The sequence below is a fragment of the Leuresthes tenuis genome, unplaced genomic scaffold, assembly GCF_036924035.1.
Source record: "Leuresthes tenuis unplaced genomic scaffold, fLeuTen1.0.hap1 SCAF_1, whole genome shotgun sequence".
Taxonomy (NCBI): domain Eukaryota; kingdom Metazoa; phylum Chordata; class Actinopteri; order Atheriniformes; family Atherinopsidae; genus Leuresthes; species Leuresthes tenuis.
Window position 1 is genome coordinate 41,356,266 of NW_027325355.1, and position 20,735 is coordinate 41,377,000.

A 20,735-nucleotide genomic window follows, 5' to 3' on the forward strand; every position below is an offset into this window, starting at 1 on the left:
TGTGTAGTGGGCACATATTCTTCCCTGATGTGATTATTCTCTGCAGCTGAAACTGAGACTCTCAGATCACTTTGTGTCTGCCAACAAAGCAGCAGCAGCTGAAGATGACCAACTTCCTCATGTGTCACAGGGTGATCAGACGTTGCAACAAAAGACATTCAGGTGGTCCAGAGAAGAGATAAAGCTTACAGCACCTGGTATTCCCAAGCAGTCTCCCACCCAAGTACTAACCAGGCCAACCGTGCTTGGCTTCCGAGATCAGACGAGGTCGGGCATGTTCAGGGTGGTGTGGCCGTAAGTAATAATCTCTGTGACAAATGTGCATTATATAGGTACTGGAATCATACGGTTCCTCTATGTAACCAGATAATTGCCAAGAAAGGCTGATGTGTAGTGGGCACATATTCTTCCCTGATGTGATTATTCTCTGCAGCTGAAACTGAGACTCTCAGATCACTTTGTGTCTGCCAACAAAGCAGCAGCAGCTGAAGATGACCAACTTCCTCATGTGTCACAGGGTGATCAGACGTTGCAACAAAAGACATGCAGGTTGTAGAGAGAAGAGAAAAAGCTTACAGCAAATGGTATTTTCAAGCAGTCTCCCACCCAAGTACTAACCAGGCCCAACCCTGCTTGGTTTCCGAGATCAGACGAGGTCAGGCATATTGAGGGTGGTGTGGCCGTAAGCAACAATGTCTGTGACAAATGTGCATTATATAAGTACAGGAATCATACGGTTCCTCTATGTAACCAGATAATTGCTGAGAAAGGCTGATGTGTAGTGGGCACATCTTATTCCCTGATGTGATTATTCTCTTGAGCTGAAACTGAGACTCTCAGATCACTTCGTGTCTTCCAACAAAGCAGCAGCAGCTGAAGATGACCAACTTCCTCATGTGTCACAGGGTGATCAGACGTTGCAACAAAAGACATGCAGGTTGTAGAGAGAAGAGAAAACGCTTACAGCACCTGGTATTCCCAAGCAGTCTCCCATTAAAGTACTAACCAGGCCCAACCCTCCTTGGCTTCCGAGATCAGACGAGGTCGGGCATATTCAGGGTGGTGTGGCCGTAAGGAACAATTTCTGTGACAAATGTGCATTATATAAGTACTGGAATCATACACTTCCTCTATGTAACCAGATAATTTCCGAGAAAGGCTCACTTGTTATGGGCACATCTTCTTCCCTGACGTTATTATTCTCTTCAGTTGAAAATGAGACTCTCAGATCACTTCGTGTCTGCCAACAAAGCAGCAGCAGCTGAAGATGACCAACTTCTTCACGTGTCACAGGGTGATCAGACGTTGCAACAAAAGACATGCAGGTGGTAGAGAGAAGAGAAAAAGCTTACAGCACCTGGTATTCCCAAGCTGTCTCCCATCCAAGTACTAAGCAGGCTCAACCCTGCTTGGCTTCCGAGATCAGACAAGGTCGGGCATGTTCAGGGTAGTGTGGCCGTAAGCAACAATGTGTCTGACAAATGTGCATTATATAAGTACAGGAATCATACGGTTCCTCTATGTAACCAGATAATTGCAGAGAAAGGCTGATGTGTAGTGGGCACATCTTCTTCCCTGACGTGATTATTCTCTTCAGCTGAAACTGAGACTCTCAGATCACTTCGTGTCTTCCAACAAAGCAGCAGCAGCTGAAGATGGCCAACTTTCTCATGTGTCCCAGGGTGATCAGACGTTGCAACAAAAGACATTCAGGTGGTCCAGAGAAGAGATAAAGCTTACAGCACCTGGTATTCCCAAGTGGTCTCCCACCCAAGTACTAACCAGGCCAACCGTGCTTGGCTTCCGAGATCAGACGAGGTCAGGCATGTTCAGGGTGGTGTGGCCGTAAGCGACAATGTCTGTGACAAATGTGCATTATATAGGTACTGGAATCATACAGTTCCTCTATGTAACCAGATAATTGCCGAGAAAGGCTGATGTGTAGTGGGCATATCTTCTTCCCTGATGTGATTATTCTCTCCAGCTGAAACTGAGACTCTCAGATCACTTTGTGTCTGCCAACAAAGCAGCAGCAGCTGAAGATGACCAACTTCTTCACGTGTCACAGGGTGATCAGACGTTGCAACAAAAGACATGCAGGTGGTAGAGAGAAGAGAAAAAGCTTACAGCACCTGGTATTCCCAAGCTGTCTCCCATCCAAGTACTAAGCAGGCTCAACCCTGCTTGGCTTCCGAGATCAGACAAGGTCGGGCATGTTCAGGGTAGTGTGGCCGTAAGCAACAATGTGTCTGACAAATGTGCATTATATAAGTACAGGAATCATACGGTTCCTCTATGTAACCAGATAATTGCAGAGAAAGGCTGATGTGTAGTGGGCACATCTTCTTCCCTGACGTGATTATTCTCTTCAGCTGAAACTGAGACTCTCAGATCACTTCGTGTCTTCCAACAAAGCAGCAGCAGCTGAAGATGGCCAACTTTCTCATGTGTCCCAGGGTGATCAGACGTTGCAACAAAAGACATTCAGGTGGTCCAGAGAAGAGATAAAGCTTACAGCACCTGGTATTCCCAAGTGGTCTCCCACCCAAGTACTAACCAGGCCAACCGTGCTTGGCTTCCGAGATCAGACGAGGTCAGGCATGTTCAGGGTGGTGTGGCCGTAAGCGACAATGTCTGTGACAAATGTGCATTATATAGGTACTGGAATCATACGGTTCCTCTATGTAACCAGATAATTGCCGAGAAAGGCTTATGTGTAGTGGGCACATCGTCTTCCCTGACGTGATTATTCTCTGCAGCTGAAACTGAGACTCTCAGATCACTTCGTGTCTGCAAACAAAGCAGCAGAAGCTGAAGATGACCAACTTCCTCATGTGTCACAGGGTGATCAGACGTTGCAACAAAAGACATTCAGGTGGTCCAGAGAAGAGATAAAGCTTACAGCACCTGGTATTCCCAAGCAGTCTCCCACCCAAGTACTAACCAGGCCAACCGTGCTTGGCTTCCGAGATCAGACGAGGTCAGGCATATTGAGGGTGGTGTGGCCGTAAGCAACAATGTCTGTGACAAATGTGCATTATATAGGTACTGGAATCATACAGTTCCTCTATGTAACCAGATAATTAACGAGAAAGGCTGATGTGTAGGGGGCACATCTTCTTCCCTGACGTTATTATTCTCTTCAGTTGAAAATGAGACTCTCAGATCACTTCGTGTCTGCCAACAAAGCAGAAGAAGCTGAAGATGACAAACTTCCTCATGTGTCACAGGGTGATCAGATGTTGCAACAAAAGACATGCAGGTGGTAGAGAGAAGAGAAAAAGCTTACAGCACCTGGTATTCCCAAGCAGTCTCCCATTGAAGTACGAACCAGGCCCAACCCTGCTTGGCTTCCAGGATAAGACAAGGTGGGGCTTATTCAGGGTGGTGTGGCGGTAAGCAACAATGTTTGTTACAAATGTTAATTAGATAGGTACTGGAATCATACACTTCCTCTATGAAACCAGATAATTGCCGAGAAAGGCTGATGTGTAGTGGGCATATCATCTTCTCTGATGTGATCATTCTCTTCAGCTGAAACTGAGACTCTCAGATCACTTCGTGTCTGCCAACAAAGCAGCAGCAGCTGAAGATGACCAACTTCCTCATGTGTCACAGGGTGATCAGACGTTGCAACAAAACACATGCAGGTGGTAGAGAGAAGAGAAAAAGCTTACAGCACCTGGTATTCCCAAGCGGTCTCCCACCCAAGTACTAACCAGGCCCAACACTGCTTGGCTTCCGAGATCAGACGAGGTCAGGCAAATTCAGGGTGGTGTGGCCGTAAGCAACAATGTCTCTGACAAATGTGCATTATATAGGTACTGGAATCATACGGTTCCTCTATGCAACCAGATAATTGCCGAGAAAGGCTGATGTGTAGCGGGCAAATCATCTTCTCTGATGTGATCATTATCTGCAACTGAAACTGAGACTCTCAGATCACTTCGTGTCAGCCAACAAAGCAGCAGCAGCTGAAGATGACCAACTTCTTCACGTGTGACAGGGTGATCAGACGTTGCAACAAAAGACATGCAGGTGGTAGAGAGAAGAGAAAAAGCTTACAGCACCTGGTATTCCCAAGCTGTCTCCCATCCAAGTACTAACCAGGTACAACCCTGCTTGGCGTCCAAGATCAGACGAGGTCGGGCTTATTCAGGGTGGTGTGGCCGTAAGCAACAATGTCTCTGACAAATGTGCATTATATAGGTACTTGAATCATACGGTTCCTCTATGCAAGCAGATAATTGCCGAGAAAGGCTGATGTGTAGCGGGCAAATCATCTTCTCTGATGTGATCATTCTCTGCAACTGAAACTGAGACTCTCAGATCACTTCGTGTCTGCCAACAAAGCAGCAGCAGCTGAAGATGACCAACTTCCTCATGTGTCACAGGGTGATCAGATGTTGCAACAAAAGACATGCAGGTGGTAGAGAGAAGAGAAAAAGCTTACAGCACCTGGTATTCCCAAGCAGTCTCCCACCCAAGTACTAACCAGGCACAATCCTGCTTGGCTTCCGAGATCAGACGAGGTCGGGCATATTATATTCAGGGTGGTGTGAACGTAAGCGACAATCTCTGTGACAAATGTGCATTATATAGGTACTGGAATCATACGGTTCCTCTATGTAACCAGATAATTGCAGAGAAAGGCTTATGTGTAGTGGGCACATCTTCTTCCCTGACGTGATTATTCTCTGCAGCTGAAACTGAGACTCTCAGATCACTTCGTGTCTCCCAACAAAGCAGCAGAAGCTGAAGATGACCAACTTCCTCATGTGTCACAGGGTGATCAGACGTTGCAACAAAAGACATTCAGGTGGTCCAGAGAAGAGATAAAGCTTACAGCACCTGGTATTCCCAAGCAGTCTCCCACCCAAGTACTAACCAGGCCAACCGTGCTTGGCTTCCGAGATCAGACGAGGTCGGGCATGTTCAGGGTGGTGTGGCCGTAAGTAATAATCTCTGTGACAAATGTGCATTATATAGGTACTAGAATCATACGGTTCCTCTATGTAACCAGATAATTGCCAAGAAAGGCTGATGTGTAGTGGGCACATATTCTTCCCTGATGTGATTATTCTCTGCAGCTGAAACTGAGACTCTCAGATCACTTCGTGTCTGCCAACAAAGCAGCAGCAGCTGAAGATGACCAACTTCCTCATGTGTCACAGGGTGATCAGACGTTGCAACAAAACACATGCAGGTGGTAGAGAGAAGAGAAAAAGCTTACAGCACCTGGTATTCCCAAGCGGTCTCCCACCCAAGTACTAACCAGGCCCAACACTGCTTGGCTTCCGAGATCAGACGAGGTCAGGCAAATTCAGGGTGGTGTGGCCGTAAGTAACAATGTCTGTGACAAATGTGCATTATATAAGTACAGGAATCATACGGTTCCTCTATGTAACCAGATAATTGATGAGAAAGGCTGATGTGTAGTGGGCACATCTTCTTCCCTGACGTGATTATTCTCTTCAGCTGAAACTGAGATTCTCAGATCACTTTGTGTCTGCCAACAAAGCAACAGCAGTAACTGAAGATGACCAACTTCCTCATGTGTCACAGGGTGATCAGACGTTGCAACAAAAGACATGCAGGTGGTCGAAAGAAGAGAAAAAGCTTAAAGCACCTGGTATTCCCAAGAGGTCTTCCATCCAAGTACTAACCAGGCCCAACCGTGCTTGGCTTCCGAGATCAGACGAGGTCGGGCATGTTCAACGTGGTGTGGCCGTAAGCAACAATGTCACTGACAAATGTGCATCATATAGGTACTGGAATCATACGGTTCCTCTATGCAACTAGATAATTGCAGAGAAAGGCTGATGTGTAGCTGGCATATCATCTTCTCTGATGTGATCATTCTCTGCAGCTGAAACTGAGACTCTCAGATCACTTTGTGTCAGCCAACAAAGCAGCAGCAGCTGAAGATGACCAACTTCCTCATGTGTCACAGGGTGATCAGATGTTGCAACAAAAGACATGCAGGTTGTAGAGAGAAGAGAAAACGCTTACAGCACATGGTATTCCCAAGAGGTCTTCCATCCAAGTACTAACCACGCCCAACCCTCCTTGGCTTCCGAGATCAGACGAGGTCGGGTATGTTCAGGGTGGTGTGGCCGTAAGCAACAATGTCTGTGACAAATGTGCATTATATAAGTACAGGAATCATACGGTTCCTCTATGTAACCAGATAATTGCTGAGAAAGGCTGATGTGTAGTGGGCACATCTTATTCCCTGATGTGATTATTCTCTTGAGCTGAAACTGAGACTCTCAGATCACTTCGTGTCTTCCAACAAAGCAGCAGCAGCTGAAGATGACCAACTTCCTCATGTGTCACAGGGTGATCAGACGTTGCAACAAAAGACATGCAGGTTGTAGAGAGAAGAGAAAACGCTTACAGCACCTGGTATTCCCAAGCAGTCTCCCATTAAAGTACTAACCAGGCCCAACCCTCCTTGGCTTCCGAGATCAGACGAGGTCGGGCATATTCAGGGTGGTGTGGCCGTAAGGAACAATTTCTGTGACAAATGTGCATTATATAAGTACTGGAATCATACACTTCCTCTATGTAACCAGATAATTTCCGAGAAAGGCTCACTTGTTATGGGCACATCTTCTTCCCTGATGTGATCATTCTCTGCAGCTGAAACTGAGACTCTCAGATCACTTCGTGTCTGCCAACAAAGCAGCAGCAGCTGCTGAAGATGACCAACTTCCTCATGTGTCATAGGGTGATCAGACGTTGCAACAAAAGACATGTAGGTGGTAGAGAGAAGAGAAAAAGCTTAAAGCGCCTGGTATTCCCAAGAGGTCTTCCATCCAAGTACTAACCACGCCCAACCCTCCTTGGCTTCCGAGATCAGACGAGGTCGGCCATGTTCAGGGTGGTGTGGCCGTAAGCAACAATGTCTCTGACAAATGTGCATTATATAGGTACTGGAATCAAACGGTTCCTCTATGCAACCAGTTAATTTCCGAGAAAGGCTGATGTGTACTGGGCACATCTTCTTCCCTGACGTGATTATTCTCTGCAGCTGAAACTGAGACTCTCAGATCACTTTGTGTCTGCCAACAAAGCAGCAGCAGCTGAAAATGACCACCTTTCTCATGTGTCACAGGGTGATCAGACGTTGCAACAAAAGACATGCAGGTGGTCGAGAGAAGAGAAAAAGCTTACAGCACCTGGTATTCCCAGACAGTCTACCATCCAAGTACTAACCAGGCCCAAACCTGCTTGGCTTCTGAGATCAGACGAGGTTGGGCATATTCAGGGTGGTGTGGCCGTAAGCAACCATAACTGTGACAAATGTGCATTATATAGGTACTGGAATCATACAGTTCCTCTATGTAACCAGATAATTGCCGTGAAAAGCTGATAAGTAGTGGGCACATCTTCTTCCCTGACGTGATTATTCTCTCGAGCTGAAACTGAGACTCTCAGATCACTTTGTGTCTGCCAACAAAGCAGCAGAAGCTGAAGATGACCAACTTCCTCATGTGTCACAGGGTGATCAGACATTGCAACAAAAGACATGCAGGTGGTAGAGAGAAGAGAAAAAGCTTACAGCTCCTGGTATTCCCAAGCGGTCTCCCATTTAAGTACTAACCAGGCCCAACCCTCCTTGGCTACCGAGATCAGACGAGGTCGGGCGTGTTCAGGGTGGTGTGGCCGTAAGCAACAATGTCTGTGACAAATGTGCATTATATAGGCACTGGAATCATACGGTTCCTCTATGCAACCAGATAATTGCCGAGAAAGGCACACTTGTAGTGGGCAAATCTTCTTCCCTCATGTGATCATTCTCTGCAGCTGAAACTGAGACTCTCAGATCACTTCGTGTCTGCCAACAAAGCAGCAGCAGCTGAAAATGACCACCTTTCTCATGTGTCACAGGGTGATCAGACGTTGCAACAAAAGACATGCAGGTGGTCGAGAGAAGAGAAAAAGCTTAGAGCACCTGGTATTCCCAAGAGGTCTTCCATCCAAGTACTAACCACGCCCAACCCTCCTTGGCTTCCGAGATCAGACGAGGTCGGGCATGTTCAGGGTGGTGTGGCCGTAAGCAACAATGTCTCTGACAAATGTGCATTATATAGGTACTGGAATCATACGGTTCCTCTATGCAACCAGATCATTTCCGAGAAAGGCTGATGTGTAGTGGGCACATCTTCTTCCCTGACGTGATTATTCTCTGCAGCTGAAACTGAGACTCTCAGATCACTTCGTGTCTGCCAACAAAGCAGCAGTAGCTGAAGATGACCAACTTCCTCATGTGTATCAGGGTGATCAGACGTTGCAACAAAAGACATGCAGGTGGTAGAGAGAAGAGAAAAAGCTTACAGCACCTGGTATTCCCAGAGAGTCTACCATCCAAGTACTAACCAGGCCAAAACCTGCTTGGCTTCCAAGATCAGACGTGGTCAGGCATTTTCAGGGTGGTGTGGCCGTAATTAACCATAACTGTGACAAATGTGCATTATAAAGGTACTGGAATCATACAGTTCCTCTATGTAACCAGATAATTGCCGAGAAAAGCTGATAAGTAGTGGGCACATCTTCTTCCCTGACGTGATTATTCTCTCGAGCTGAAACTGAGACTCTCAGATCACTTCGTGTCTGCCAACAAAGCAGCAGAAGCTGAAGATTACCAACTTCCTCATGTGTCACAGGGTGATCAGACGTTGCAACAAAAGACATGCAGGTGGTAGAGAGAAGAGAAAAAGCTTAAGGCACCTGGTATTCCCAAGCGGTCTACCATTCAAGTACTAACCAGGCCCAACCCTGCTTGGCTTCCGAGATCAGACGAGGTCGGGCTTATTCAGGGTGGTGTGGCCGTAAGCAACAATATCGGTGACAAATGTGCATTATATAGGTACTGGAATCATACACTTCCTCTGTGTAACCAGATAATTGCCGAAAAAGGCTGACTTGTAGTGGGTTCATCTTTCTCCTTGATGTGATTATTCTCTTCAGCTGAAACTGAGACTCTCAGATCACCTCGTGTCTATCAACAAAGCAGCAGCAGCTGAAGATGACCAACTTCTTCACGTGTCACAGGGTGATCAGACGTTGCAACAAAAGACATGCAGGTGGTAGAGAGAAGAGAAAAAGCTTACAGCACCTGGTATTCCCAAGCTGTCTCCCATCCAAGTACTAACCAGGTAAAACCTTCTTGGTGTCCGAGATCAGACGAGGTCGGGCTTATTCAGGGTGGTGTGGCCGTAAGCAACCATAACTCTGACAAATGTGCATTATATAGGTACTGGAATCATCTGGTTCCTCTATGCAACCAGATAATTGCCGAGAAAGGCTGATGTGTAGCGGGCAAATCATCTTCTCTGATGTGATCATTCTCTGCAACTGAAACTGAGACTCTCAGATCACTTTGTGTCAGCCAACAAAGCAGCAGCAGCTGAAGATGACCAACTTCCTCATGTGTCACAGGGTGATCAGATGTTGCAACAAAAGACATGCAGGTTGTAGAGAGAAGAGAAAACGCTTACAGCACATGGTATTCCCAAGAGGTCTTCCATCCAAGTACTAACCACGCCCAACCCTCCTTGGCTTCCGAGATCAGACGAGGTCGGGTATGTTCAGGGTGGTGTGGCCGTAAGCAACAATGTCTCTGACAAATGTGCATTATATAGGTACTGGAATCATACGGCTCCTCTATGCAACCAGATCATTTCCGAGAAAGGCTGATGTGTAGTGGGCACATCTTCTTCCCGTACGTGATTATTCTCTGCAGCTGAAACTGAGACTCTCAGATCACTTTGTGTCTGCCAACACAGCAGCAGCAGCTGAAGATGACCAACTTCCTCATGTGTCACAGGGTGATCAGACGTTGCAACAAAAGACATGCAGGTGGTAGAGAGAAGAGAAAAAGCTTACAGCACCTGGTATTCCCAAGCTGTCTCCCATCCAAGTACTAACCAGGTACAACCCTGCTTGGCGTCCGAGATCAGACGAGGTCGGGCTTATTCAGGGTGGTGTGGCCGTAAGCAACAATGTCTCTGACAAATGTGCATTATATAGGTACTTGAATCATACGGTTCCTCTATGCAAGCAGATAATTGCCGAGAAAGGCTGATGTGTAGCGGGCAAATCATCTTCTCTGATGTGATCATTCTCTGCAACTGAAACTGAGACTCTCAGATCACTTCGTGTCTGCCAACAAAGCAGCAGAAGCTGAAGATGACCACCTTCCTCATGTGTCACAGGGTGATCAGACGTTGCAACAAAAGACATGCAGGTGGTAGAGAGAAGAGAAAAAGCTTACAGCACCTGGTATTCCGAAGTGGTCTCCCATTCAAGTACTAACCAGGCCCAACCCTGCTTTTCTTCCAAGATCAGACGAGGTCGGGCATATTCAGGGTGGTGCGGCCGTAAGCAACAATAACTGTGACAAATGTGCATTATATAGGTACTGGAATCATACACTTCTTCTATGTAACCAGAGAATTGCAGAGAAAGGCTGACTTGTAGTGGGCACATCTTCTTCCCTGATGTGATTATTCTCTGCAGCTGAAACTGTGACTCTCAGATCACTTCGTGTCTGCCAACAAAGCAGCAGCAGCTGAAGATGACCAACTTCCTCATGTGTCACAGGGTGATCAGACGTTGCAACAAAAGACATGCAGGTGGTAGAGAGAAGAGAAGAAGCTTACAGCACCTGGTATTCCAAAGCAGTCTCCCATCCAAGTACTAAGCAGGCTCAACCCTGTTTGGCTTCCGAGATCACATGAGGTTGGGCATATTCAGGGTGGTGTGGCCGTAAGTAACAATGTCTGTGACAAATGTGCATTATATAGGTACTGGAATCATACGGTTCCTCTATGCAACCAGATAATTGCCAAGAAAGGCTAACTTGTAGTGGGCACATCTTCTTCCCCGATGTGATTATTCTCTACAGCTGAAACTGAGACTCTCAGATCACTTCGTGTCTGCCAACAAAGCAGCAGCAGCTGCTGAAGATGACCAACTTCCTCATGTGTCACAGGGTGATCAGACGTTGCAACAAAAGACATGCAGGTGGTAGAGAGAAGAGAAAAAGCTTACAGCACCTGGTATTCCCAAGCGGTCTCTCATCCAAGTACTAACCAGGCCCAACCCTCCTTGGCTTCTGAGAGCAGACGAGGTCAGACATATTCAGGGTGGTTGGGCCGTAAGCAACAATCTCTGTGACAAATGTGCATTATATAGGCAATGGAATCATATGGTTCCTCTATGTAACAAGATAATTGCCGAGAAAGGCTGATAAGTAGTGGAAACATCTTCCCTGACGTGATTATTCTCTCCAGCTGAAACTGAGACTCTCATATCACTTCGTGTCTGCCAACAAAGCAGCAGCAGCTGAAGATGACCAACTTCTTCATGTGTCACAGGGTGATCAGACGTTGCAACAAAAGACATGCAGGTGGTAGAGAGAAGAGAAAAAGCTTACAGCACCTGGTATTCCCAAGCTGTCTCCCATCCAAGTACTAACCAGGTAATACCTTCTTGGTGTCCGAGATCAGACGAGGTCGGGCTTATTCAGGGTGGTGTGGCCGTAAGCAACCATAACTCTGACAAATGTGCATTATATAGGTACTGGAATCATCTGGTTCCTCTATGCAACCAGATAATTGCCGAGAAAGGCTGATGTGTAGCGGGCAAATCATCTTCTCTGATGTGATCATTCTCTGCAACTGAAACTGAGACTCTCAGATCACTTTGTGTCAGCCAACAAAGCAGCAGCAGCTGAAGATGACCAACTTCCTCATGTGTCACAGGGTGATCAGATGTTGCAACAAAAGACATGCAGGTTGTAGAGAGAAGAGAAAACGCTTACAGCACATGGTATTCCCAAGAGGTCTTCCATCCAAGTACTAACCACGCCCAACCCTCCTTGGCTTCCGAGATCAGACGAGGTCGGGTATGTTCAGGGTGGTGTGGCCGTAAGCAACAATGTCTCTGACAAATGTGCATTATATAGGTACTGGAATCATACGGCTCCTCTATGCAACCAGATCATTTCCGAGAAAGGCTGATGTGTAGTGGGCACATCTTCTTCCCGTACGTGATTATTCTCTGCAGCTGAAACTGAGACTCTCAGATCACTTTGTGTCTGCCAACACAGCAGCAGCAGCTGAAGATGACCAACTTCCTCATGTGTCACAGGGTGATCAGACGTTGCAACAAAAGACATGCAGGTGGTAGAGAGAAGAGAAAAAGCTTACAGCACCTGGTATTCCCAAGCTGTCTCCCATCCAAGTACTAACCAGGTACAACCCTGCTTGGCGTCCGAGATCAGACGAGGTCGGGCTTATTCAGGGTGGTGTGGCCGTAAGCAACAATGTCTCTGACAAATGTGCATTATATAGGTACTTGAATCATACGGTTCCTCTATGCAAGCAGATAATTGCCGAGAAAGGCTGATGTGTAGCGGGCAAATCATCTTCTCTGATGTGATCATTCTCTGCAACTGAAACTGAGACTCTCAGATCACTTCGTGTCTGCCAACAAAGCAGCAGAAGCTGAAGATGACCACCTTCCTCATGTGTCACAGGGTGATCAGACGTTGCAACAAAAGACATGCAGGTGGTAGAGAGAAGAGAAAAAGCTTACAGCACCTGGTATTCCGAAGTGGTCTCCCATTCAAGTACTAACCAGGCCCAACCCTGCTTTTCTTCCAAGATCAGACGAGGTCGGGCATATTCAGGGTGGTGCGGCCGTAAGCAACAATAACTGTGACAAATGTGCATTATATAGGTACTGGAATCATACACTTCTTCTATGTAACCAGAGAATTGCAGAGAAAGGCTGACTTGTAGTGGGCACATCTTCTTCCCTGATGTGATTATTCTCTGCAGCTGAAACTGTGACTCTCAGATCACTTCGTGTCTGCCAACAAAGCAGCAGCAGCTGAAGATGACCAACTTCCTCATGTGTCACAGGGTGATCAGACGTTGCAACAAAAGACATGCAGGTGGTAGAGAGAAGAGAAGAAGCTTACAGCACCTGGTATTCCAAAGCAGTCTCCCATCCAAGTACTAAGCAGGCTCAACCCTGTTTGGCTTCCGAGATCACATGAGGTTGGGCATATTCAGGGTGGTGTGGCCGTAAGTAACAATGTCTGTGACAAATGTGCATTATATAGGTACTGGAATCATACGGTTCCTCTATGCAACCAGATAATTGCCAAGAAAGGCTAACTTGTAGTGGGCACATCTTCTTCCCCGATGTGATTATTCTCTACAGCTGAAACTGAGACTCTCAGATCACTTCGTGTCTGCCAACAAAGCAGCAGCAGCTGCTGAAGATGACCAACTTCCTCATGTGTCACAGGGTGATCAGACGTTGCAACAAAAGACATGCAGGTGGTAGAGAGAAGAGAAAAAGCTTACAGCACCTGGTATTCCCAAGCGGTCTCTCATCCAAGTACTAACCAGGCCCAACCCTCCTTGGCTTCTGAGAGCAGACGAGGTCAGACATATTCAGGGTGGTTGGGCCGTAAGCAACAATCTCTGTGACAAATGTGCATTATATAGGCAATGGAATCATATGGTTCCTCTATGTAACAAGATAATTGCCGAGAAAGGCTGATAAGTAGTGGAAACATCTTCCCTGACGTGATTATTCTCTCCAGCTGAAACTGAGACTCTCATATCACTTCGTGTCTGCCAACAAAGCAGCAGCAGCTGAAGATGACCAACTTCTTCATGTGTCACAGGGTGATCAGACGTTGCAACAAAAGACATGTAGGTGGTAGAGAGAAGAGAAAAAGCTTACAGCACCTGGTATTCGCAAGCGGTCTCCCATTCAAGTACTAACCAGGTCCAACCCTGCTTGGGTTCTGAGATCAGACGAGGTCGGGCATATTCAGGGTGGTGTGGCCGTAAGTAACATTATCTGTGACAAATGTGCATTATATAGGTACTGGAATCATACGGTTCCTCTATGCAACCAGATAATTGCCAAGAAAGGCTGATATGTAGTGGGCACATCTTGTTCCCTGACGTGATAATTTTCTCCAGCTGAAAATGAGACTCTCAGATCACTTCGTGTCTGCCAACAAAGCAGCAGAAAATGAAGATGACCAACTTCCTCATGTGTCACAGGGTGATCATACGTTGCAACAAAAGACATGCAGGTGGTTGAGAGAAGAGAAAAAGCTTACAGCACCTGATAATCCCAAGGGGTCTCCCATCCAAGTACTAAACAGGCCCAACCCTAATTGGCTTCCAAGATCAGACGAGGTCGGGCATATTCAGGGTGGTGTGGCCGTAAACAACCATGTCTGTGACAAATGTAAATTGTATAGGTACAGGAATCATACGGTTCCTCTATATAACCAGATAATTGCCAAGAAAGGCTGACTTGTAGTGAGCACATCTTCTTCCCTGACGTGATCATTCTCTTCAGCTGAAACTGAGACTCTCAGATCACTTCATGTCTGCCAACAAAGCAGCAGCAGCTGAAGATGACCAACTTCCTCATGTGTCACAGGGCGATCAGACATTGCAGAAAAAGACATGCAGGTGGTAGAGAGAAGAGAAAAAGCTTACAGCACCTGGTATTCCCAAGCGGTCTAACATTCAAGTACTAACCAGGCCCAACCCTGCTTGGGTTCCGAGATTAGACGAGGTCGGGCATATTCAGGGTGGTGTGGCCGTAAGTAACAATGTCTGTGACAAATGTGCATTATATAGGTACTGGAATCATACGGTTCCTCTATGCAACCAGATAATTGCCGAAAAAGGCTGACTTGTAGTGGGTTCATCTTCTTCCCTGATGTGATTATTCTCTGGTACTGAAACTGAGACTCTCAGATCACTTTGTGTCTGCCAACAAAGCAGCAGCAGCTGAAGATGACCAACTTCCTCATGTGTCACAGGGCGATCAGACATTGCAACAAAAGACATGCAGGTGGTAAAGAGAAGAGAAAAAGCCTACAGCACCTGGTATTCCCAAGCGGTCTCCCATTCAAGTACTAACCAGGCCAAACCCTGCTTGGCTTCTGAGATCAGATGAGGTCGGGCTTATTCAGGGTGGTATGGCCGTAAGTAACAATCTCTCTGAAAAATGTTTATAATATAGGTACTGGAATCATACGGTTCCTCTATATAACCAGATAATTGCAGAGAAAGGCTGATGTGTAGCGGGCATATCATCTTCTCTGATGTGATCATTCTCCTCAGCTGAAACTGAGACTCTCAGATCACTTCGTGTCTGCCAACAAAGCAGCAGCAGCTGAAGATGACCAACTTCCTCATGTGTCACAGGGTGGTCAGACGTTGCAACAAAAGACATGCAGGTGGTAGAGAGAAGAGAAAAAGCTTACAGCACCTGGTATTCCCAAGCAGTCTCCCATTCAAGTACTAACAAGGCCCAACCCTGCTTGGCTTCCAAGATGAGACGAGGTCGGGCATATTCAGGGTGGTGTGGCCGTAAGCAACAATGTCTGTGACAAATGTGCATTATATAGGTACTGGAATCATACACTTCCTCTATGTAACCAGATTATTGCCGAGAAAAGCTGATAAGTAGTGGGCACATCTTCTTCCCTGACGTGATTATTCTCTCGAGCTGAAACTGAGACTCTCAGATCACTTCGTGTCAGCCAACAAAGCAGCAGCAGCTGAAGATGACCACCTTCCTCATGTGTCACAGGGTGATCAGACGTTGCAACAAAAGACATGCAGGTGGTAGAGAGAAGAGAAAAAGCTTACAGCACCTGGTATTCGCAAGCGGTCTCCCATTCAAGAACTAATCAGGCCCAACCCTGCTTGGCTTCCGAGATCAGATGAGGTTGAGCTTATTCAGGGTGGTGTGGCGGTAAGCAACGATATCTGTTACAAATGTGTATTATATAGGTACTGGAATCATACACTTCCTCTATGTAACCAGATAATTGCCGAGAAAGGCTGACTTGTAGTGGGCACATCTTCTTCCCTGATGTGATTATTCTCTGCAGCTGAAACTGAAACTCTGAGATCACTTTGTGTCTGCCAACAAAGCAGCAGCAGCTGAAGATGACCAACTTCTTCGCGTGTCACAGGGTGATCAGACGTTGCAACAAAAGACATGGAGGTGGTAGAGAGAAGAGAAAAAGCTTACAGCACCTGGTATTCCCAAGCGGTCTCCCATCCAAGTACTAACCAGGCACAACCCTGCTTGGCTTCCGAGATCAGACGAGGTTAGGCATATTCAGGGTGGTGTGGCCGTAAGCAACAATGTCTGTGACAAATGTAAATTGTATAGGTACTGGAATCATACGGTTCCTCTATATAACCAGATAATTGCAGAGAAAGGCTGATAAATAGTGGGCACATCTTCTTCCCTGACGTGATTATTCTCTCCAGCTGAAAATGAGACTCTCAGATCACTTCGTGTCTGCCAACAAAGCAGCAGCAGCTGAAGATGACCAACTTCCTCATGTGTCACAGGGCGATCAGACCTTGCAACAAAATACATGCAGGTGGTAGAGAGAAGAGAAAAAGCTTACAGCACCTGGCATTCCCAAGGGGTCTCCCATTCAAGTACTAACCAGGCCCAACCCTGCTTGGGTTCCGAGATTAGTCAAAGTCGGGCATATTTACGGTGGTGTGGCCGTAAGTAACAATGTCTGTGAAAAATGTGCATTATATAGGTACTGGAATAATACAGTTCCTCTATGTAACCAGATAATTGCAGGGAAAGGCTAACTTGTTGTGGGCACATCTTCTTCCTTGATGTGATTATTCTCTGCAGCTGAAATTGAGACTCTCAGATCACTTCGTGTCTGCCAACAAAGAAGCAGCAGCAGCTGAAGATGACCAACTTCCTCATGTGTCACAGGAGGATCAGACGTTGCCACAAAAGACATGAAGGTGGTAGAGAGTAGAGAAGAAGCTTACAGCACCTGGTATTACCAAGTGGTCTCCCATCCAAGTACTAACCACGCCCAACCCTGCTTGGCTTCCGAGATCAGACGAGGTCGGGCATGTTCTGGGTGGTGTGGCCGTAAGCAGCAATGTCTCTGACAAATGTGCATTATATAGGTCCTGGAATCATACGGTTCCTCTATGAAACCAGATAATTGCCGAGAAAGGCTGATGTGTAGCGGGTAAATCATCTTCTCTGATGTGATCATTCTCTGCAACTGAAACTGAGACTCTCAGATCACTTCATGTCTGCCAACAAAGCAGCAGCAGCTGAAGATGACCAACTTCCTCATGTGTCACAGGATGATCAGACGTTGCAACAAAAGACATGCAGGTGGTAGAGAGAAGAGAAGAAGCTTACAGCACCTGGTATTCCCAAGCAGTCTCCCATCCAAGTACTAACCAGGCCCAACCCTCCTTGGCTTCCGAGATCAGACATATTCAGGGTGGTTTGGCCGTAAGCAACAGTCTCTGTGACAAATGTGCATTATATAGGCAATGGAATCATATGGTTCCTCTATGTAACCAGATAATTGCCGAGAAAGGCTGATATGTAGTGGGCACATCTTGTTCCCTGACGTGATAATTCTCTCTAGCTGAAAATGAGACTCTCAGATCACTTCGTGTCTGCCAACAAAGCAGCAGCAGCTGAAGATGACCAACTTCCTCATGTGTCACAGGGTGATCAGACGTTGCAACAAAAGACATGCAGGTGGTTGAGAGGAGAGAAAAAGCTTACAGCACCTGGTATTCCCAAGCTGTATACCAACAAAGTACTAACCAGGCCCAACACTGCTTGGCTTCCGAGATCAGACGAGGTCGGGCATATTCAGGGTGGTGTGGCCGTAAGCGACAATGTCTTTGACAAATGTGCATTATATAGGTAATGGAATCATACGGTTCCTCTATGTAACCAGATAATTGCCGAGAAAGGCTGACTTGTAGTGGGCAAATCTTCTTCCCTCATGTGATCATTCTCTGCAGCTGAAACTGAGACTCTCAGATCACTTCGTGTCTGCCAACAAAGCAGCAGCAGCTGCTGAAGATGACCAACTTCCTCATGTGTCACAGGGTGATCAGACGTTGCAACAAAAGACATGCAGGTGGTCGAAAGAAGAGAAAAAGCTTACAGCACCTGGTATTCCCAAGAGGTCTTCCATCCAAGTACTAACCAGGCCCAACCGTGCTTGGCTTCCGAGATCAGACGAGGTCGGGCATGTTCAACGTGGTGTGGCCGTAAGCAACAATGTCACTGACAAATGTGCATCATATAGGTACTGGAATCATACGGTTCCTCTATGCAACTAGATAATTGCAGAGAAAGGCTGATGTGTAACGGGCATATCATCTTCTCTGATGTGATCATTCTCTGCAGCTGAAACTGAGACTCTCAGATCACTTCGTGTCTGCCAACAAAGCAGCAGCTGAAGATGACCACCTTCCTCATGTGTCACAGGGTGATCAGACGTTGCAACAAAAGGTGGTAGAGAGAAGAGAAAAAGCTTAAAGCACCTGGTATTCCCAGGCAGTCTACCATCCAAGTACTAGTAGTAGTAAAAATAAAAAGGATGGAAAACATTCAAGAAAAGTGCAAATGAAGCAAGGTTTTTTGGTATAACTATCATGTATTATTCATTTGAACTTTTTTAGAACTTTGAACATTTACAAAACATAAGTAAGATCTCAATCTCAGCTCGGCTGCTGACTACTTGGTCCTGGGGCCTGCTGCTGTCTAGCTCTGGTTCATTCCCGTTTAGGAGATAGCTGATGATTAATGTCATCCTCTTCTAAAAGTCACTGTCAGACTCTGAATTTGATCTTCATATTCTGAAACCTCTTTCTTGACCAAAATCAATTTCAAGGCCTTGTGTGCGATGAATCTTTTGGTTGTTGCGGAGAATCGGTTGTATTAGTAGTTATCACTGGGAAAGCTATATTTATTGCCCCCCCCCCCCCCCCCCCCCCCAAAAAAAAAAAGAGGAGGGGAAAAAAGAGGGAAAATGAAAAATGTGCAGGAATATGATTACAGGTGCAAGTGCTTGAATGTCGGTTTGACACATGCACACGTGTATAATTACAACAAACAGTTTGAAAGTAGTGTTTCTTTTACAGATCACCAAGAAGCTGGCTGGCGCTATTGGGGACAGTGCTGCATGGATGATAAACATCGGCAACGAGTTTGGCCAGGTTCTGAACTCTGTTCTGACAACGGGTGAAGGTGCAGGGTTGGAAGAGTTGTGCCATGGCATCGTCACTCGATACAAGAATGCGGGCCAAGCTGAACCTGAGGTCATCTATGTTGACCGGGACTGCTGCAGCCAGTCAGGTGGGTAAAAATGATAAAATTCTTTATCAAATATACGTTTGAAAAACTGTGTGCCACACACACACACACTGTTACCACTCCACTTGTGGGAGGAGTGGTACTGGCAATTGGGCAGCGGCTGACTTTGTTTTTCACAGGTGTGTCTTCAGTGGTCAAACTCTTCCACCCATGGAGGTCTGCAGTGCGCTTGGACAGCTTCCATTTCATGCGACGTTTTAACTGCGGCGTTAAGTTTACGTTAAGTGTCTGTCTGTCTGTCTGTCTGTTCGCAGATGATTGCTCGTCTGTTACTGTGTGATTATTGTTACAATGTTAATAAAGTTTGATAATTTTACTTGAACCAAGAACAGCCTTCACATTTTTATTTAATTTCCCTTTGCAAAACAGGACGACAGTGAGTGTGAGTGACATCCATTTAATGCAATTGTCAAAAGTGAAGCCAGAATTACTTGGAGAATTATTTTACATTTATTAACAAAACCCAACACTCTTTGTCTCAACCAAAGATTTTTTAAAAATACTTTCTTTGCTCAATTTGGAATTTGTTTCATTCACTTGTGTTGCACAAATAGTGATACAGATAGATAGCTAGTCTCTCAAATAATTGAGTGTACCAAAAAAAGAGGGGAAAAATGATGGGAGACTTATTTACATTTACAGTTATACACATGTTGTGTGCTCCCCCCTACAGTAGGCTTTAGTAAAGTCCAAAGCACTGTGGTATGTTGGGGTGTTGCCACAATACAGGTTCGAATCCCACAAGAAACATGAAAATTAAACAGATGATAAACCTTGCAATAAGTGCAGAGGTGTGTGTAAACAATGTTGAGAAGATAAGAGAATAGAGAAAAGTGGATATAGTGTACATTTTTTCTCCTTTTCTTTTTCTCTCTCCCCCCCCTTCCTTCCTCTTTTTTTCCTTTTCCCCCCTTTCGGGCAGTCCCTTTTGCCCCTTTTTTGGCCAAAAGGTTAGCACTCTGGACTTTGAATCCAGTGATCCGAGTTCAAATCTCGGTGGAACCTACAGGTGTGCTGTCATGTTTGTGTTCTGGAAAGAAAATGAGTGGATGAGGTTAGTCAGTTGTCAAGTCACACCAGAGTGTGTGATTGACCAATTCCAAAGAGAGGGCTTAAATTGTTTAATGTTGAAAAAGTGAAACATTCAGCTGAGAGGGTCTGTGCTATTTGCCTTCTCACCTCCGGGTGTCACTAATTGAATCTATTTGATTTCTTCTTCCATATTAATTTGCAATGCATATATTTTTCCATGCTCTCCGTTTGGAATTTGGACACAGAAGCCAAAGGAGAAGGAAACAGGAAAAACAATCCCATGGTAACAATCAGCGACAAGGAGAACTACTCAAAAGCCTACATAATTAACCCGGTGCCCAACCATGGGCCAACCAATCATCCAATCAAGGAGCGGCAATTTCTGCCGGCCGGGATCTGAGCGCCAACTCCATGCGGTGCGCACAAGTTGGTACTGATTTAGGAAAAAGAGG

At 46.0% G+C, this 20,735-nt stretch overlaps 44 pseudogenes; all 44 read right to left on the reverse strand.

The window, feature by feature from the left end:
* Positions 1–182: 182 nt before the first annotated feature.
* LOC140290151 (5S ribosomal RNA) lies at positions 183–300 on the reverse strand (annotated as a pseudogene).
* A 269-nt stretch (positions 301–569) lies between these two features.
* LOC140295374 (5S ribosomal RNA) lies at positions 570–688 on the reverse strand (annotated as a pseudogene).
* A 269-nt stretch (positions 689–957) lies between these two features.
* LOC140275517 (5S ribosomal RNA) lies at positions 958–1,076 on the reverse strand (annotated as a pseudogene).
* A 269-nt stretch (positions 1,077–1,345) lies between these two features.
* Positions 1,346–1,464, reverse strand: LOC140293017 (5S ribosomal RNA; annotated as a pseudogene).
* A 269-nt stretch (positions 1,465–1,733) lies between these two features.
* On the reverse strand, positions 1,734–1,851 carry LOC140271282 (5S ribosomal RNA; annotated as a pseudogene).
* A 269-nt stretch (positions 1,852–2,120) lies between these two features.
* On the reverse strand, positions 2,121–2,239 carry LOC140293019 (5S ribosomal RNA; annotated as a pseudogene).
* A 269-nt stretch (positions 2,240–2,508) lies between these two features.
* Positions 2,509–2,626, reverse strand: LOC140271288 (5S ribosomal RNA; annotated as a pseudogene).
* Positions 2,627–2,895: 269 nt separating this feature from the next.
* On the reverse strand, positions 2,896–3,013 carry LOC140293415 (5S ribosomal RNA; annotated as a pseudogene).
* Positions 3,014–3,670: 657 nt separating this feature from the next.
* Positions 3,671–3,789, reverse strand: LOC140299231 (5S ribosomal RNA; annotated as a pseudogene).
* Positions 3,790–4,058: 269 nt separating this feature from the next.
* LOC140293646 (5S ribosomal RNA) lies at positions 4,059–4,177 on the reverse strand (annotated as a pseudogene).
* Positions 4,178–4,446: 269 nt separating this feature from the next.
* Positions 4,447–4,570, reverse strand: LOC140294808 (5S ribosomal RNA; annotated as a pseudogene).
* Positions 4,571–4,839: 269 nt separating this feature from the next.
* LOC140290152 (5S ribosomal RNA) lies at positions 4,840–4,957 on the reverse strand (annotated as a pseudogene).
* Positions 4,958–5,226: 269 nt separating this feature from the next.
* On the reverse strand, positions 5,227–5,345 carry LOC140301410 (5S ribosomal RNA; annotated as a pseudogene).
* A 272-nt stretch (positions 5,346–5,617) lies between these two features.
* LOC140269691 (5S ribosomal RNA) lies at positions 5,618–5,736 on the reverse strand (annotated as a pseudogene).
* A 269-nt stretch (positions 5,737–6,005) lies between these two features.
* On the reverse strand, positions 6,006–6,124 carry LOC140299463 (5S ribosomal RNA; annotated as a pseudogene).
* A 269-nt stretch (positions 6,125–6,393) lies between these two features.
* On the reverse strand, positions 6,394–6,512 carry LOC140275522 (5S ribosomal RNA; annotated as a pseudogene).
* Positions 6,513–6,784: 272 nt separating this feature from the next.
* LOC140295173 (5S ribosomal RNA) lies at positions 6,785–6,903 on the reverse strand (annotated as a pseudogene).
* Positions 6,904–7,172: 269 nt separating this feature from the next.
* On the reverse strand, positions 7,173–7,291 carry LOC140291590 (5S ribosomal RNA; annotated as a pseudogene).
* Positions 7,292–7,560: 269 nt separating this feature from the next.
* LOC140300268 (5S ribosomal RNA) lies at positions 7,561–7,679 on the reverse strand (annotated as a pseudogene).
* Positions 7,680–7,948: 269 nt separating this feature from the next.
* LOC140289403 (5S ribosomal RNA) lies at positions 7,949–8,067 on the reverse strand (annotated as a pseudogene).
* A 269-nt stretch (positions 8,068–8,336) lies between these two features.
* On the reverse strand, positions 8,337–8,455 carry LOC140296654 (5S ribosomal RNA; annotated as a pseudogene).
* A 269-nt stretch (positions 8,456–8,724) lies between these two features.
* Positions 8,725–8,843, reverse strand: LOC140300975 (5S ribosomal RNA; annotated as a pseudogene).
* A 656-nt stretch (positions 8,844–9,499) lies between these two features.
* Positions 9,500–9,618, reverse strand: LOC140299465 (5S ribosomal RNA; annotated as a pseudogene).
* A 269-nt stretch (positions 9,619–9,887) lies between these two features.
* LOC140290497 (5S ribosomal RNA) lies at positions 9,888–10,006 on the reverse strand (annotated as a pseudogene).
* A 269-nt stretch (positions 10,007–10,275) lies between these two features.
* LOC140299508 (5S ribosomal RNA) lies at positions 10,276–10,394 on the reverse strand (annotated as a pseudogene).
* Positions 10,395–10,663: 269 nt separating this feature from the next.
* LOC140295758 (5S ribosomal RNA) lies at positions 10,664–10,782 on the reverse strand (annotated as a pseudogene).
* A 272-nt stretch (positions 10,783–11,054) lies between these two features.
* Positions 11,055–11,173, reverse strand: LOC140289769 (5S ribosomal RNA; annotated as a pseudogene).
* A 653-nt stretch (positions 11,174–11,826) lies between these two features.
* On the reverse strand, positions 11,827–11,945 carry LOC140299466 (5S ribosomal RNA; annotated as a pseudogene).
* Positions 11,946–12,214: 269 nt separating this feature from the next.
* On the reverse strand, positions 12,215–12,333 carry LOC140290498 (5S ribosomal RNA; annotated as a pseudogene).
* Positions 12,334–12,602: 269 nt separating this feature from the next.
* LOC140299519 (5S ribosomal RNA) lies at positions 12,603–12,721 on the reverse strand (annotated as a pseudogene).
* Positions 12,722–12,990: 269 nt separating this feature from the next.
* On the reverse strand, positions 12,991–13,109 carry LOC140295761 (5S ribosomal RNA; annotated as a pseudogene).
* Positions 13,110–13,381: 272 nt separating this feature from the next.
* LOC140289770 (5S ribosomal RNA) lies at positions 13,382–13,500 on the reverse strand (annotated as a pseudogene).
* A 266-nt stretch (positions 13,501–13,766) lies between these two features.
* On the reverse strand, positions 13,767–13,885 carry LOC140281554 (5S ribosomal RNA; annotated as a pseudogene).
* Positions 13,886–14,154: 269 nt separating this feature from the next.
* LOC140289068 (5S ribosomal RNA) lies at positions 14,155–14,273 on the reverse strand (annotated as a pseudogene).
* A 269-nt stretch (positions 14,274–14,542) lies between these two features.
* Positions 14,543–14,661, reverse strand: LOC140292726 (5S ribosomal RNA; annotated as a pseudogene).
* A 269-nt stretch (positions 14,662–14,930) lies between these two features.
* LOC140315670 (5S ribosomal RNA) lies at positions 14,931–15,049 on the reverse strand (annotated as a pseudogene).
* A 269-nt stretch (positions 15,050–15,318) lies between these two features.
* LOC140292745 (5S ribosomal RNA) lies at positions 15,319–15,437 on the reverse strand (annotated as a pseudogene).
* Positions 15,438–15,706: 269 nt separating this feature from the next.
* Positions 15,707–15,825, reverse strand: LOC140293340 (5S ribosomal RNA; annotated as a pseudogene).
* Positions 15,826–16,094: 269 nt separating this feature from the next.
* On the reverse strand, positions 16,095–16,213 carry LOC140308852 (5S ribosomal RNA; annotated as a pseudogene).
* A 269-nt stretch (positions 16,214–16,482) lies between these two features.
* On the reverse strand, positions 16,483–16,601 carry LOC140296539 (5S ribosomal RNA; annotated as a pseudogene).
* A 272-nt stretch (positions 16,602–16,873) lies between these two features.
* LOC140315648 (5S ribosomal RNA) lies at positions 16,874–16,992 on the reverse strand (annotated as a pseudogene).
* A 269-nt stretch (positions 16,993–17,261) lies between these two features.
* Positions 17,262–17,370, reverse strand: LOC140295825 (5S ribosomal RNA; annotated as a pseudogene).
* Positions 17,371–17,639: 269 nt separating this feature from the next.
* Positions 17,640–17,758, reverse strand: LOC140288696 (5S ribosomal RNA; annotated as a pseudogene).
* A 272-nt stretch (positions 17,759–18,030) lies between these two features.
* On the reverse strand, positions 18,031–18,149 carry LOC140299604 (5S ribosomal RNA; annotated as a pseudogene).
* Positions 18,150–20,735: the final 2,586 nt, after the last annotated feature.